General features: G+C 36.6%; 1 pseudogene; it reads right to left on the bottom strand.

Annotated features, from left to right (window-relative positions):
- Positions 1-6,356, bottom strand: part of LOC131492420 (nucleoside diphosphate kinase A-like) — a 33,359-nt pseudogene extending 27,003 nt beyond the window's left edge.
- Positions 6,357-14,156: the final 7,800 nt, after the last annotated feature.

Raw genomic sequence — 14,156 nt, 5'->3', positions numbered from 1 at the left:
GTAAATTAGTAATTGTATCAGCATTATTTCCTCTTCTCAAATTTTATCCTATTCCCCCACCCCTTGCCCAAAAGCCAGAATCATAGGCTTTGGAATTCAGATATATATTTTGGCTTATGTCTTTGCTTTGCTATACTCATCATTCATTCATTCATTTTCTTTTGAGCCTCAGTTTCCTTATCTATATAAAGTTACAGATTGATCCATGAATGGATTAGTGATAATGAATATACATAATTTAATAAAGTATCTGACACATTGTTGGTTTTAAAATAATTATATATATTATCAAAAATGAACCATTTGTCCTTTCATAGGGATTTATTTGATGTTTTCTTTCTGTTTGTATTGATAAAATGGTTGATAAAGAATGAACAGTGGGATAGCTGGGTAGCTCAGTCAGTTAAGTATTGGACTCTTGACTTCTGCTCAGCTCATGATCTTGTGGTTTGAGCCCCACATTGGGTTCTGTGCTAACAGCATAGAGCCTGATTAATATTCTTCCTCTCTCTCTCTCTCTCTCTCTCTCTCTCTCTGCTCCACCCAGCTTGTTCTGTATCTCAAAATAAGTAAAAATAAACTTAAAAAAAATAGAATGAGTGGCCTCCTAAGGGGGTGTTAAAATGATTCTAGGGAAACTTTCCTGCCCTCCAAACATTTGCAAAGATTTCTAGCCTACCAAGCTATGAGGATCTTTGCATTTTAGAATGCTTGTTTTGGGTAAGTCTTTGTGTTTTCAGGAGTGTCGACTGAAAGAAAGCCAATCGCAAAGTAGGTGAGTAAATGCTTTATTCCTTGTCTTACTGAGGACTACAGCCTGGGAGACAGTCTTTCAGCTTGTTTTGAAGACCTGCTCTGAAGTTTGTTACGTACAGGGAATTCTATATGAAAAATGGAAAAACAGTATATGTACTTGTGAGCAGTTCTCCAAATACTTGTGGGTCACAAGGTCAAAATTAAGGTTTTTATTTGTTTGTTTTATTTTGTTTTTCACATAGACTTGAGAAAGACTCTTAAGTAATCTTAATACATTATATTTCTATTGCCTCTGATTATTCGAAAATATTGTCTCTGTGGCTCTGCTTACCTGGTTTTCTGGTTCCTCCTGTTTTTGATATATCCTTGAGGTCACTAGGGACAGGTCGCTGTCCTTTCTGCAGGAGATCTGGGTGGCTCACACCCCTGTCCATCACACTTAGATTAACCAGCTGTATTTGAAAAGAAGTGAATTGGGCTTAGGTTCTATGAAATAATGATATACACACACTTTGCTGGGGGACTTGACGCAGATTCTGTTTCTGGTGAGTTACATCACATGTTTGTGCTACTTCCCCACCAGAGAAACCTAAACCATGAATTCATCGACAGTGAGGACAATTAGAGAAAAGAGAAAACCCCAAAACAAAAAGATGAATGAAGCTTGTAACAGATCAACATACCCATTGATTTACTTAGGAAGCATCAACCAAGTTTTTAATTATTTTATCTTCCCCTGTGTAAGTTGCATCTTGTCTCACCAGACTTCCCCTTATATTTGTATTTTTTGTATTTATATTTATTTATATTTATATTTATTATTTACATTTACATTTATATTACTTACTTATATTCATATCCATTCCTTCATTTTTTTAACCTCATCATTTTCACTCTTACAAGGAAAGAAACATCTTTCTGTTGCTTGCTCTGTTTAGTTTTCTAGAATTAAGGAAATCACCATTCAAGTACATTGAGCACAACCAAGTGAGTCATCACTGTAGACCTTTATGGCAGATGGGAAGGTGTTGGTTACATTTCCCATTCTTTCCACATAGATTCCCCAGTGCTCTGTGGGTGCTTATATGACCCCACACAGAGCTACTTCTTTTAGTCTCTTCCTCTTTGAAAGAAGAGAAGAGAAGAGAAGAGAGGAGAAGAGAAGAGAAGAGAAGAGAAGAGAAGAGAAGAGAAGAGAAGAGAAGAGAAGAGAAGTAGAGAAGAGAAAATGATGCACTATTATTCTCCACCCCAAATCTCTTCTTCTAAGAACTTTAAGCTTATGCAATGGTGATGCAGAATGACTTACAATGGAGCATTAGGTACCAATAAACTCAAGGGAATGAAAAGCACACTACTATGAGTTATAGTGCCCTGATGGGCCATTATATAGGCATCAGCAAGCTTTAAAAAATCACAGTGGTTAGACAAAATAATTTGCATTGCCCAATATCTTGTAAAAACAGCTGAATGTTTTATTTCACAAAATTCTTTCTCTGGTTATGCCTCAGTGATTTTCACTTACTAAGTAGCATCACTGAGCCATGAAAATATTCTCCCCAGGCACACACAGCTCACTAGAATTTTTGTTCACAAAATATTGATTTCATGATTAAACTTTCCGTTGGATAAAAACTCAAGGTCTGAGCTTTAGACTTTTCATACTGGGTTGCATTTATGATTTGAAAATCCTTGAAAATTGTCTATTTCCATTAATAAAATATAGAGATAATGTTCTACATGGAGAAGATTAGATTTATTCCCAAATCCCTATTGCTCACAAGAGGCTACTATTCTGTCAATTTTATGATGATATTTAAATACTTAAACTTTATTATGTGGGCCACATGCCATTATTTTTACACCTGTAAAGTAAGACTGGAAGTTATCAGGAAACAAAATTGATGCATGGCTACTTAGAAGAATGTACACTGATATCTCTTGAACTACTTTTGATTATTGCCTTTTCTTCCACTAACAAAGCTGCTTACAAAAGAATGAATTTTCTAAATTCCATTTATAATGGCCACAGGAGTTAAGTGGCAATGTGAGTTACTTAAACAAACTATGATAGGTTCTACATATAGTCCCTCTACTAATCAGATACTTTGAAATACTTGATTTCCTTTCTAACTTCCTCCATTATTTGGTTGGCAAACACTTAGGTGATCCTTAAAATTGCAATACATTAGGTCTTTAATGGAGTGATTCAAAGTTACCTTAAACACTCCAACATTGATTTTAAATTTAGCAAGACTTTAACTTGAAGTCTAAGCTCCCGCTTCTACATTTGAAATTGGAGTTACACATCGAAAACATTTTTCTAAAGATCACATTGTCCTAAACAGTCAAAATATCAATATAAATGTACAAGCTTAGATTTTCTAATCTGATATAATAATATAGAGTGAATTACATTTTGTGTGATTCTAAACTTTCATAAAATTTTAAAATGCTTACCACTGACACCGCAATTATACCAACCTACACAACTTGGAGGGCTACTTTCCTAAAGCAATATTTTTGGAATTGCCCTTTTGATTTCCTGAGTATTTAAGAACTAGAACTATTGGTTAGGATGCAGCTGAGCCCTTGACTGCAATACTAGATACATATGAACGCTATTTAAAATTGTTGGTGACTCCATCACAAAAAGATGGAAGCGGTGAAGTTAAACATGCCCCTTAGATTTGAGACCCATGTTTAGTGCCTGATGGCTCTGGCTCTTTGTTAGGATATTGTTTCTGTTGCTTTTATGTAATTGACTCTCTTCTGCAACTCTAAAGATATTGGACCTTGAAGAAATCCTGCATCCTTATAAGACACATCTTCTTTTAGAACCAAGTAGTACTTTCAAGTATGAAAATGACGTCCAGTAGAAATTTTCATGTTTCTCAGGGCTTCTGCTTATTTGGTGTTATCAAAATGTGTTATTTTTAGTAATGAATTGCTTCATCCTCTAAAGAGATTGGATTATTCTAGGTTATTTCTAATATGTAGAGAGAATCTCCAAGTTTGAAACATGTTTTAAAGTACATCTAGCCCACTTATTCATCAGACAGAAAATAATTGCTTTTTTAAAAAAAATCACATTTTAATTTTTTTTAAGTTTATTTATTTTGAGAGAGAGAGAGAGAGATCACGTGGAAGTGGTGGGAGGCAGAGAGAAAGGGACAGGGAGAATCCCAAGCAGGCTCCATCCTTCCAGTGTGGAGCCCAGCGTGGACTCCATCTCACCAGGGGCTCAATCAGACCATGAGCTAAAATCAAGAGTCGGATGCTTATCTGACCAATCCACCCAGGGGCCCCAAAAATCACTTTTTAAAAATAAATCTGTAGTATATTGTAAACTTGTATGTTAATGTTAACTATTTGTTGTCCTCCTCCTCATCTACTCATATCATTATACTCAACTTTTTTATTAGGGTGGCCATATAATTTTATCATCCAAACTGGGCAACCTTTGAAATTAAGTTAGGGAGTGATTATTAATGAAGTAATCAGGCCTGTTCTGGGAAAACTAGGACATCTTGCCACTCTAGCTATGCTCAACTACAGTCACCTGAAATGCCTAGAACATTTCCATTCACAAGGAATTCTCTAGAGCAGCAGTTTTTACATTCTATGATCCCTTAGGGATTTTTTTAGTCAGCTAAATTTAAATACCACTATGGTATGTAAAAATATTCAAGTAGGGTCACACTGATTAAATAGGTGACAGAAGACCCGCAACTCTGTACCTTTAGCATCCCCTCAGAGCTCTGATCCCTCAGGCACTACTTTGGAAATATGGAACTCCATAGGATTATTTGGAAACTATTGCATTAATGAAGAGAAAATAACATTTATCAAATATCCATGAGATGCCCGACCATATACATGTAATTCGCTGGGAACAAAAGAGCTGAGATTTAAATCCACGTCTAATTGATTGCCCAGCCTTAGTCTCATTCCTCTGAAGAAAGTGCATTGCATTTTTGTATAATTCTTGTTTTAGAAAGTTCCTCATTGTATCAGTCAGGTCATCTTAACTTATACTATACCAATTGCAAACACCGTCCAAATTTCAGAGGCTTAAAAATAGGGGAGGAAAGTAGGCCTTTAAAACGAAAACATTTCTTGTTCACCCTATGTACCCATTGCAGGATGACAAGACGCTGCTTATGACATTCCCTGAGGTACATAGTTTGTGAGAAGTTCTATCTTGGCATATGCTACCATGCTCCCAGAAGCAAGGAAGGAAAAAAATGGTGAAATATTCACTACTTCTTAAAGTTTAGAAATAACAAATGTCTTTTTCCTCCACATCTCGTTAGCCAGAACAAGTTATATGGCCATAAGTTAAACAGAATGAGGGTGTATAATTCTTCCATAGACAGGGTCACCAAATAATACAGTCAGTTAACCATGATCTTACCTTAACAAAATCTATATTTTTGAACTGGTCATTAATATCCCTTCTTTACTAAGGGATCCTTCATATCATGAGAGCCCTTATATATTTAAATTTTTAAAGTGGTTTGACTCACTCTTCAGTATCCAACTCAAACTTGTTCTTTTCCAAGTTAGATACTTCCAGTGTTTCAACTGTTCCTGAAAAGGCGTGGTATACAGCAATGTTTCTAAAACTTGAATGTGCATTGGCATCTTCTGGAGATATCAAAATGCAGATTGTGATTCAGTAGGACTGGATGAGGCCTGTAATATGACTTTTTGTTTGTTTGTTTTAAATATGTTTTGACCTAGTTCTGAGGTCCTACCTAGAAGCCAGCCAGTTTCTCTAGTTAAGTCCACACTCCAACCACCTGCATTCATAGGCTTTCACACTCTGGGTCATTATGTACCTGAGCTCATTGACCTAGGGCCAGGTGTCAGACGACTAGGGACAGCCTTGACACCCAGAAACTGAAAATTTATTCAAACAAACCAATTCAGAAGAGGCAGAAAAACCTAGCCACCCCACCCCACTTACCTTACATAAGCTGCCGCTTACAGCTCCACCTTTCTCTTACCCCATCCCCAGGTACACCCTCTGTATGACCCTGACTGACACCATTTTCTCATTTGGAGATGCCTATAATAGAGTCCTGCCTGTTACTTATCTTGGTGTCAGTGTCGTGTCCTGCCATCAAAAACTTAATCTGTGTCTATTGGTGGTTTCCACGTCTCTCTTTACCCAAATGTCCTTGGTGATGGAGTATTAAAGATACTGACTAAACTCAGGGGACTGGCTGCATACCAGCCAAGGTGAGGTCCTCACTTAGGGCAGGAGGAATGATGGATCACTTGAGTTGCACTTCTGGGGGCACTTTTCCAGTATCTTCCTGGTCATTTCCTACATTTGGCAGAGGCTTATTTCAGGGTCTTGTCACTTCTTCAACACCAGTGTTGTTTTGTTTTTGTTTTTGTTTTTGTTTTGTTTTAATTGTTATTTGAGGCAGAATTCTGGTTTATCCATGCACTTCTGGTGACTCCTGTGGAAGAAGATATCGACCAGACTTCCTCAGAGTAGGAGGAATGACACTCCGTTTTTGTTGATGTTGCTTAGATGGCCCATCTTCTGTGCTGCTACACACCTTACTGTTGTCAACTAACTTCATGTTGCCCACATCCTGAGGGGTATTGTGGGTTGCATCTAGGTCAGTGGCCCAATGTTTAGACCAGAGTTGAATATCTTACCTCTGTCCTCCCGCAGCTGCCAAAGTTACCCAATTGCATAAATAATGAAAAAAAAAAAAAGCATTGTCCAGTGTACTTGTGCTTTACTAAGTGCCACACCATGTCAACATGTGGATTGACTGACACTTTGGATAAGGGGCTGCGTTGTCCCAAGGAGAGCCAGCTACACCTCTCTAAGTGTAGACCCCAGTCCCTGGGAGGTGGACTGGGAAGGGTGGGAACAAAAGATGGCTGCCTATGAGGTAGGCTACCATTATCCTTCCCCTTTCTTGTAATCCCACAGAAAGTCCTCACTATGACTTAGCAAACAGACACAGAAACTGAATACTGTGGCTTTAGGCTACTAGAAGTTCAAAACAGGAAAAAAAAAATAGGGGAGAGGGATTAAATAGAAACAAAACCCAAGATACTTGGGGAGGAACTAACAACAGAATACACATACACATAATTCATTAAAATAAAAATCCATAATGTGAGCCAATTAAAAATCCAAAATTTATTTTAAAAATGTATATAGAAATAATATATAAGAATAGTAAGTGGTTTTTGTGTTTCTACTACATAGATTCTAGATTAACTGCATTTGCTAAAATGCACCATAGACAAGGATTCATGGGCTTAATCAATACTGGGCCTTAAATTATAATTATACCTGGGATCCCACTAAATTTAAACATGGTATCCCAAATAATCTTGGGAAAATAACTAAATATAAATTAGACAAAAAAATAACCATGCCTCGTTTTAATTACAACCTTGGCTAAATTTCCCATAGTCATAGTACCCTTTGCCCTGAAATATCTCATCTTAGACATAAACACTCTGACATATTGAGTAATAAATTTAAATTAAATTAAGTCTTTGACACCTACAAATTGGCTTGATAAAATGGGACTCCATGAGCCCCTAGTTAGAATGGTTAATACATCCCCAAATAAATCAAAACGGGGTCTTCAAGGATCAGAATTTATTATATAAGACCTAATTAATGAATGGGTGATTATCTCCATTGCTTCTTTATTTGACAGCCTCGTTTTGCCTGTTCTTAAACAAGGAAAGATTAAATGGCTTGTCATGGTAAACTACCACAACCTTAAGGCTGTGGTCATATCCGTTAAGTCCCCAACACCCAATAGTATTGAAATTACTAACTCTATTCATCAGTAGCCAGTAAATATTTTTCTATATTACATACTGGGCTAATATGTTTTATGTTCTACTACATCCTTACTTTAATAACCTCTCAGCAGCAGTTAACCTTCACCTCCAGAGGACACACACACCTTTACTAGCCTCCCTATAATGTATGTGCACACCATCTTTGCAGACAAGATCTTAACTGCATCCACTTTTCTTCAGGAGCACAGGTATGACGTCACATTGATGATATCCTCCACTGAGGAAATGCATTTGGCACATTCATTAAAAACTCTTTGTGAGTACTGAAAGCACTATACTCCTCATTTACAGATGTTACTTAATTTCACTAATGGTGCTACTTACAAATCAGCCTACCTTGAAAAATAGGCTCTAGAATCCATCCAAATCAAAATCAACAGGCACTCCCATTAGTGCTCTCAGAGACTCTTCACTGTAAAGACGTTAGCAACCTCCCTGTCTGCCTCTTAGAGTCTCTGGACCACCTATGATGGCCATAAATTGCATATGGGGTCCTGAGGCAAAAAAACAAAAACAAGAAAAAAACAAAACAAAAAAAACCAAACACAAATCAACTGCCCTTGTTGGCACCATTAGAGTGCAGATTGCTGGCAACAGCCTGGGCTCTCCTGAAAAGAGAGGCTGCCACACACTCTGAGACTGTAACCCTCCTTACCTAGTTTTCCATCATTATTCCTTGGGTCATGAAAACTGCACCTTACAAGCTTGGCAAGGTTAACAAAGCCTTCTTAAATAGGACAGAGCCAAATCTGAAGTCACTGGTATACTTCACCTGTAGGATGGAGTGGTTTTCCCTGTCCTCAGTCCCTTGCCAAATATCATGGTGCTGGAGATCACTTTTCCCCACACCCCTTAGCTACTTGGGAAGCCCCTTAGAACAAACTGAGTGAATAGCAATCAGTCGATATACTGTACCAATGATATTTTTGCCATCATAATTTATATAGTTCAGTAGAATATTGCAGCTTACCATCCCTTAACTGATATGTCCCTGATAAAGGATGGGACCCTAGATCAGCACATCTGGTGAAAATTTGGGAATTCTTCTTAAGACTGAAGGCTTTTGTGAGCAAATGGTGCAATCTGCACATTTGTACAAGCTCTTGACTATAGCTTAAGAGAAGAGGTGTCCCCTTCAGGTTAAGGAATTCTGGGAATCTCTTGTGTCACAATGCCCAAAATGGAAATCAAAGTCACAAATGTCTCCACATATGGTCAGATGACAATACAAGGACTCACTAGGACTCTACCTATCTCCTTCAGCATTTCAGACATCAATGAACTTTAGTGCCCATGCACACATTTCACTTCTCAAAATACACAATGCTGCGCTCTTGGAAAAGGCATTCAATAGAACTTTTATTTCTCCAATAGGTCCCACGCATCCAGTTTGATTGAGATGCCTACTTGACTTCCCAACAACTTAGAAAAAAGACAAAAAAACAAAAAGACAAAGAAACAAAATAACCCACCAACTGGGTCTTAATCTCTCTTAATCCAAAACTGCTTCTTCTAAGACACTGACAAATTCGGACACAAGACATTTACTGCATTTACTGCTTCTCTTCTTTCAATATCAGGGATTCTGTTTCTTGAGCTCATTGTTTGCTTAGCCCATGAACCTTGCACTCTTCCAGAACATATACCCTTACACTCTGCTCCATGACTAAGAGAAGAATCTTACACAGGTTGCCACTACCTGAGCCATTCTAAAATTAAGTGGAAATTATTGCTTTCCCGAGTCAACAATCTCTTCATATAGGCATATCTCTCAGCCTCTTGAGGAGAGGACCTCCATTGCTTTGTGCCTTCTACTCCGCTCCTGCTTGCTATCAAGAGGTTCTGCCTATTTCCTACATGTGTCCCTTACTCTTGGTTATGAATACAACTAGCTTTATTTTTTTTTTCAACGTTTTTTATTTATTTTTGGGACAGAGAGAGACAAAGCATGAACGGGGGAGGGGCAGAGAGAGAGGGAGACACAGAATCAGAAACAGGCTCCAGGCTCCGAGCCATCAGCCCAGAGCCTGACGCGGGGCTCGAACTCACGGACCGCGAGATCGTGACCTGGCTGAAGTCGGAGGCTTAACCGACTGCGCCACCCAGGCGCCCCTGAATACAACTAGCTTTTACATATACTTTACTGAACTTTTAGTTCATGCCTTCTAAAAATGAAGCTGCAAGACCTCCAACCTCGATCTAAGGAATATACCAATATGTTATTATCATAAATGCGTAACTCGTACTTTAAACACATTACAACTCCATCAAGATACTGTTTGAGGCCATCAAAATTTAAATCTGGTATTTATTTATTTTTGGCTAGTGTTGTATAAATGTTTCCATGGCAACGGGTTGGCCTACAAAGACTCTTTATACTTCTTCATGTTGTGTTCTTCCTTTTTACTTTCAAAATAAGATGTTCTCCATGGTGTTTAAGGCAACTTCTGCCTTATTCTCTAAAAGTCTCCTGTCTTATTTTGGCCACTCAAATATCCCAAATATTCAAGCTGAAATTCGATTTCAAGACATCAAGGATTCAACTGTAGCGTAACTTTGTTTGTTTGTTTTGTTTTTAATACTGTCTTGACTCCGTGTTGAGCCACTGACTAGAGGCGGATGTTTTCCCCTTCTTGGGTAGCTAGTTTGGTCCATATTCCAACCATTTCCATTAATGAACTCTCACATTCTGGGCCATTGTGCCTTAACCACCTTGGGACCACATTTCAGACAACTATGGCTAGCCTGAATGCTCTGGAGCTTGTGAATATTATTCAAATAAGCCAATCCACTGGGAACCCAGCTAGCTTTACCCTACTGGGTCTACATAAACTGCCCCTGACTTATCCATTTTCCAAGTCTTGGGCAATTTTTTTGTTTGTTTCTCTTCCTAATTGGAAACATAAAGGAAAGAGAATTAATCTAAGAAACGTAATTCAGCCTAGTCTAGTGAATATATGACAAAGTCACTGCAGTACAGCCGGTATCAAATTTGTACTCATACATTTATGTTTAGAATATGTTTTATTTCCAAAGAAAGACAACAAAGTCATGCTTACATCTAACATGATTCAATTACCATGTGGAAATGATAACAACTCCCTGAGAAATGTATACAAAGTCCTTGTTTTGTGGATGGGTGATGTTCATTCATTCTTTTAGTTGATTCACATTTCCTCTTTGATATTTGTAACATAAATACTGATATATAAACAAATGCCATTTAAAAAATTCAATGTTAGGTAGGAGGACAATGGGAGAGAAGAAAAAAAATATTTGGTTAATAAATATACAAACATACTTAAATCAGAACTACTATAGTCCACCTTTCTGTAACTCATGACATGGTCATAGGTGGTATTTATAACTGGTATTTATAACTACTTTCTTCTACTCATTGCATATCTTCTTTGGCATGATAGAATAAAAGAAAGGTAGAGAAATACATTTCTGTGTTTGCAATTTTTTTCTTGTGTATTCATCTAGAAGTTATGAAGGATCATGTACAGTGTTTTCTGCATCACACTGTCATTTCCAGGGTACAACAGAGAGAAACAGATGTTCCAAAACAATTTCATCTACAATATAACAGGGATTATATCTTCTAATAGTTGGTATGACCATCTCCTCCGTGCATCTAATAATATACAATAATCTTATTGTACTTGACCAATCTCCAGAATTCTGTTACGACATCTCCTGGGATAAGGGGAGTGAACAATAAGATAGGAATTTGAGTTAGATAGGTAATTTGTTTATTTTTTATTATTATTTTCCATTTGATTTTGTTCATTGTTTTGTATGTTTGTTTACTTAATCCACCCTTTGCTTTTCCCTTTCCATAAAATGTCTGGGTGTATAGGAAATTTCAAACTAGGATTCATACCTGAAAATTTGATCATTATTATATCCACAATACTTTATCCATAATATTTATTAAAACATGTAAATTGTGGGAAAAAAAGACAGGCTTCTTTTGCTCTTTTTAGATTTGAGATCTCTCTTTTAGATACTTATTGAGATAGCCACATATGTGCTTCTTATGGCAAATATTTGTCTGTTGTTTCCATAAAGATATCAGGATTTCATTGAAACTTTAGAAATTAGTTTCCAGTCCCACATTTTACACCTCAATCTTTTCATTGTCAATGATGATCAATGACACAGACTATGATTTCAAAAATGAATTTTAAAATATTTCTTCTAGCTTTTCCTACAGACTATAGCTTTTTTATCTTTACCATAATAGCTCCTATACATATAATATTTATAGTAAACCACCAAAAATAATTTGTGAGAGATAACAGAGTAAAGAAAGTTCTTTGAATTATATTTACTCAGAGAGAAAAATGGGTACTTAAAGCATTTCTTCTGTCCATATTCAGTACAATCATTCCAAATGAATCAGAGCCATGTGAAATACTGGTTAACTTAAAATACAACATAATATCTTGTCTTCTAAAAGAGAAAGTGTCTCTGAAACCTAAAGGAAAGATATTCAGTAGTGCAAAATATTAGATAGCTCCTCTCCATGGTAATTATAATCTATGATTTATAAAAATCTGTGCCAGTATTATTAAAGTGGGTAGCTAACAATGCGAAAGTTTATTTGCCAATTAACCTTTGTTCTTCATAAATATAAATTAAGATCAATGGTTCATTATTTAAATGGAAAGAAGAAGATATGATACTGATATGTACATATATGATAGTGTTTTCATTAAGATTTGAAAAACATATATCCTCCTTCCCAAGAATATTTCCTCGACTTTCCTACCAAATTATCACATTTACATTGGTGATCACTGGAGAAAGTGTTGAAATCCTCTAAAAATCGTGCCAGAGCAGTGTAATGTTTGAATCCATTCCTTAAAAATCATGTCATATTATGGGGCGCCTGGGTGGCTCAGTCGGTTAAGCGTCCGACTTCAGCTCAGGTCACGATCTCGCGGTCCCGAATTCGATCCCCGCGCCCGGCGCTGGGCTGAGGGCTCAGAGCCTGGAGCCTGTTTCCGATTCTGTGTCTCCCTCTCTCTCTGCCCCTCCCCCGTTCATGCTCTGTATCTCTCTGTCTCAAAAATAAATAAAAAAAAAAATCATGTCATATTATCGTTTTTCTTTTCCATGCACAGAATAGGAGATACAGGATCGACAAGTACTTACAAGGTGGGAAGGACCTGATTCAGGAATTATTCTGTAGAGCGACACACTAAAGCTATCACTGTAGTGAAGAGTCTAAGCAGTCAGGAGTAGCATGAAGGGAGGGGAAAAAATGCTTGCCACATAATGATTTTGCAGAGTATTTACTCTTATGTGTGCGTGTAATGTCAGAAGAATAGTAGGGAAAATATAAAATAACATATTTTTGTTTATTTTTCTTTATACTATGTGCATGTGTTTTTTTTTAAACTGAAGTATAGTTGACATACAGTATTATATTATTTTAGGTGTATAACATAGGATTCAACATTTATATACATCATGAAATGTTCACCACTTCAAGTATAGTTACCATCTGTCGCCATACAGGGTTATTGCAATATAATTTTTTTAAAACAAGGAAAAAGACGTTTGCCTCTGGATACAAGTCTACTAGTCCTAAGAACAAGATACCTATAAAACCTATAAATTGTCTTTCTGCCTGAATGCATTCCTTCACTACTAAAATGAAACCAAAAGTTAAACCCCAGATAATTGAATAATTCAAGTCCTGTTCTCACATACAGATATCTCTACAGTTAATACCCATTGAGCAGAATAAGTGATGCCCACTATTTTCTTTTGTAGTTTCAAAACAAGACATTGATGGCCAATGTCACATTTACTTGAAACATAGAAACAAGTAAAGTAAATGATTCTGCCTGTTCTTTAGAATGCCGTATTATCTGGCTTAGGATGACTATTGACTGCTTCTTACTGTGCTAATAGTTTTTATGTCTTGAAAAATTAATTCTCTGTGACAGAGAATGGTTCAAAAAATTGTGTCTCTTTATTCATGCATGTTTGTTCTTGGAGTGAAGAACTTAATAACACTATATTAGAACGAATTAACACTTTGAAAACAATTCATTCAATACTTGGGCTCTTTAGAATCACAAATACTCTTGACTAATGTTGTTGGGTTTTTGCACATACAAAATTGGAGACAAAGTGAATCTATATAAATTCATTGGTTCCTGACCTAGTAAAAATTTGGAAGAGTTGACTGATGCTTCTATATTAAAAAATTAAACTTTTTATGATGTTCATGAATAAAAGCAGCTCATAGATGAAATAATTTGTATGAATGCAAAGTATTTTATAAAATACAATTACATGTAGAATTTAAAATGGGCACTTAAGTAGCTAAATTCAGATCCACGTTAGAGTTCACAAGGCCCCTTTCTCGTATACTACCGCATTTATCATCATACCATCATAACAACATATTTAAGCACCATTATCCTTTTCGTGCAGATGAGATAAATGAGCTCATGTTATATTGCTTAAAGTGGCAGAACTGGGCTTGAATGCACGTGCCTTAAGTTCAAGTAACTCTTCTG

The sequence above is a fragment of the Neofelis nebulosa genome, chromosome 13 (genome assembly GCF_028018385.1).
Source record: "Neofelis nebulosa isolate mNeoNeb1 chromosome 13, mNeoNeb1.pri, whole genome shotgun sequence".
NCBI lineage: Eukaryota > Metazoa > Chordata > Mammalia > Carnivora > Felidae > Neofelis > Neofelis nebulosa.
The sequence above is the reverse complement of the archived record's forward strand: the minus strand, read 5'-3'. Positions and strand labels throughout refer to the sequence as shown.